Here is a 3,373-nt window from a genome sequence, read left to right on the forward strand (position 1 = left end):
CACCAGATTTTATTCACAAGTATCAGGCATGTTCATCACCTTGAGGAAAATGCAGTGTAACATGCTATCTATTCTAACAACCTTATGAAGAGAATCCACTGTAAATCTGCAAAATAAGGAATTTGGTGCTAGTTTAAATTTACCTGCCAAATGTACCTATATGTCAGGTACAAATAGCAGCTATGTGACTGAGGAAAGGAGGGAGGAAAAGGCTATGGAATGTTGATGCCATCATAAATCTTTCAGGAATATTGGGGTTTTTTTTTAGATTTTATTTGTCAAAGAGAGAGGAGGGGGGGATAGAGGGAGAAGCAGGCTCCCCACTAAGCAAGGAGCCCCATGTGGGACTTGATCCCAGGACCCCGGGATGCATGGGGGTGGAGATAGGCTAGATTTGAATCTGAATGGATTTTTTTTTTCACTTTAAGTTTATGAAAGTAATACATGCACAGTTTAAAACAATATCCCTGGGGCACCTGGGTGGCTCAGTCAGTTGGGCGTCTGCCTTCGGCTTGGGTCATGATCTTGGGGTCCTGGGATCAAGACCCGCATCGGGATCAAGACCCGCGTTGGGTTCCCTAATGCTTAGTGGGGAAGCCTGCTTCTCCCTCTCACTCTGCCATTACCCCTGCTTATGCTCCCTCTCACTCTCTCTCTCTCAAATAAATAAATAAAATATTTTTTAAAAAGAAGAGGATGCCTGGGTGGCTCAGTTGGTTAAGGTCTGCCTTCGGCTGGGGTCATGATCCTGGGGTCCTGGGATAGAGTCCCACATCGGGCTCCCTACTTGGCGGGGAGTCTGCTTCTCCCTCTACCCCTCTCCCCTGCTTGTGTGTTCTCTTTCTCTCACTCTCAAATAAAATCTTTTTTTTTTAAGGTTTTATTTATGTATTTTGACAGAGACACAGTGAGAGAGGGAACACAAGCTGGGGGAGTGGGAGAGGGAGAAGCAGGTTTCCTGCAGAGCAGGGAGTCCGACGTGGGGCTCGATCCCAGGACCTTGGGATCATGACCTGAGCCAAAGACAGACATTTAACTGACTGAGCCACCCAGGCGCCCCTCAAATAAAATCTTAAAAAAAAAACCCAAAACAAATAGCTACCCACTGGGTGGCTCAGTGGGTTAAGCATCCAGCTCTTCGTTTTGGCTCAGGTCATGATCTCAGAGTCATGGGATTAAGCCCTGTGTGGGTCTCTGGGATCAGCTCGGGAGTCTGCTTAACATTCTTTCCCCTCCTCTCTCCCTCCCCCTCCGCTCCGTTCCCAGCTCATGCTCATTTTCTTTTTTTTTTTTTTTTAAGATTTTATTTATTTATTCATGAGAGACAGAGAGAGAGAGAGGCAGAGGGAGAAGCAGGCTTCCCGCCGAGCAGGGAGCCCGATGTGGGACTTGATCCCAGGACTCTGGGATCATGACCTGAGCCGAAGGCAGACGCTTAACCATCTGAGCCACCCAGGCGCCCTCATGCTCATTTTCTAAAATAAATCTTTAGCTCCTACTTCTCCCCCGGACTCCTTGGTAGTCTGTCAGCAGGAGAACCTTGTCGCCGTCCCCTCGCCTCCTCCAGCCCCGAGGAACCCTATAAGTCTCAGTCATGTGTGAGTGCATCTCCATCCACATGGGCCAGGCCGGTGTCCAGATCGGCAATGCCTGCCAGGAGCTCTATTGCCTGGAACACAGCATCCAGCCCGATGGCCAGATGCCAAATGACAAGACCATTGGGGGAGGAGATGACTCCTTCAAAACCTTCTTCAGTGAGACTGGCACTGGCAAGCATGTGCCCACAGCCGTGTTTGCAGACCTGGAACCCACGGTCACTGATGAAGTTCACACCAGCACCTATCAGCAGCTCTTCCACCCTGAGCAGCTCATCACCGGCAAGGAGGACGCTGCCAACAACTACGCCCAAGGGCACTACACCATCGGCAAAGTGATCATTGACCTTGTCTTGGACCTCATTCGGAAGCTGGCTGACCAGTGCACAGGTCTTCAGGGCTTCTTGGTTTTCCACAGCTTTGGAGGGGGACTGGTTCCGGGTTCACCGCCCTGCTGATGGAATGTCTTCTCTGCAAGAAGTCCAAGCTGGAGCTTTCCATTTACTCAGACCCCCAGGTTTCCACAGCTGTAGTTGAGTCCTACAACTCTATCCTCACTACCCACACACCCTGGAGCACTCTGTGCCTTCATGGTAGACAATGAGGCCATCTATGACATCTGTCGTAGAAACCTCGATATTGAATGCCCAACCTACACTAATCTAAATAGGTTGATAGGTCAAATTGGGTCCTCCATCACTGCTTCCCTCAGATTTGATGGCGCCCTGAATGTTGATCTGACAGAATTCCCGACCAACCTGGTGCCCTATCCCTGCATCCACTTCCCTCTGGCCACCTACGCCCCCATCATCTCTGCTGAGAAAGTCTACCATGAACAGCTGACTGTAGCAGAGATCACCAATGCAGGCTTTGAGTCAGCCAACCAGATGGTGAAATGTGACCCTCAGCATGGTAAATACATGGCTTGCTGCCTGTTGTACTGTGGCGACATGGTTCCCAAAGATATCAGTGCTGCCATTGCCACCATCAAGACCAAGTGTACCATCCAGTTTGTGGACTGGTGCCCCACTGGCTTCAAAGTGGGCATTAACTACCAGCCTCCCACTGTGGTGCCTGGTGGAGACCTGGCCAAAGTACAGCAAGCTGTGTGCATGCTGAGCAACACCACAGCCATCGCTGAGGCCTGGGCTCGCCTGGACCACAAGTTTGACCTGATGTATACCAAGCGTACCTTTGTTCACTGGTATGTGGGGGAGGGCACGGAGGAAGGAGAGTTTTCTGAGGCCCGTGAGGACATGGCTGCCCTTGAGAAGGATTATGAGGAGGTTGGAGCGGATAGTGCTGAGGGAGAGGATGAGGGCGAAGAGTATTAACCTGTCTGCTCCGATTTTACACTCCATTGTCTTGGGACTGTCTTATTTCTGTTCTGGAAGCTGTCTGTTGTGGCCCTAACTTGTCAATAAAAGTGATGTTTCTATTTTTTAAAAAAATTTAATTAAAAAATAAAATAAATCTTTAAAATATGTATATGGCTATCCACATAATATAGTGGCTTATCTAAAAATGCCAGCTTAAAAAAAAAAATGCCAGTTTATGCTATCTCAGAACTAGGATTAAGTAGGATTAGGGCACAGTTCTTTTATCCTAGTTTACTTGTATTTCAAAAAGGTGAAATTAATCTGACTACTGATGGTAAGCTTCTCATAGGGTCTTTAATAAATATAAACTGATTAGAAGTTATGATAGAGGGAAGCCTGTTTAAAGAGTGCCCTTTTATCATGTTAATGGGGCACTGTAAATTGAGAACATTCAGATTA

The 3,373-nt window shown here is 48.0% G+C and overlaps 1 pseudogene; it reads left to right on the top strand.

The window, feature by feature from the left end:
* The first annotated feature begins 1,594 nt into the window (after positions 1-1,594).
* Positions 1,595-2,929, top strand: LOC110590816 (annotated as a pseudogene).
* Positions 2,930-3,373: the final 444 nt, after the last annotated feature.

Source organism: Neomonachus schauinslandi, chromosome 2 (genome assembly GCF_002201575.2).
Source record: "Neomonachus schauinslandi chromosome 2, ASM220157v2, whole genome shotgun sequence".
Lineage (NCBI taxonomy): Eukaryota > Metazoa > Chordata > Mammalia > Carnivora > Phocidae > Neomonachus > Neomonachus schauinslandi.